The sequence below is a fragment of the Macrobrachium rosenbergii genome, chromosome 1, assembly GCF_040412425.1.
Source record: "Macrobrachium rosenbergii isolate ZJJX-2024 chromosome 1, ASM4041242v1, whole genome shotgun sequence".
Taxonomy (NCBI): domain Eukaryota; kingdom Metazoa; phylum Arthropoda; class Malacostraca; order Decapoda; family Palaemonidae; genus Macrobrachium; species Macrobrachium rosenbergii.
Genome location: NC_089741.1, coordinates 73,347,730 through 73,348,022, shown reverse-complemented (window position 1 = coordinate 73,348,022; position 293 = coordinate 73,347,730).

Here is a 293-nt window from a genome sequence, read left to right as displayed (position 1 = left end):
GAAGTTGTATGGGGGTGTGAAACAGGTAGATATTGTAAACAATATCTACCTGCTTGCTAGGATCCCAAAAGCATTCTCTACTGTATGTCTTCCCCTACTTACTCGATAACTGTGGATGAGTTCAGGTATTGTTAGACTTCGTGCAGGGTATGGTTTCATCATATACTTCTTAAGAGCGAAGGCGTCATTTCCAATGAAGAAATAGTCGACTGGGGGTTTATCTTCAGTGTCGTTTGGCAGTCCTTCAGGGCAGGCAGGTTGGCTTCATGTCCATCAAGCATTTTGTCAGCTGT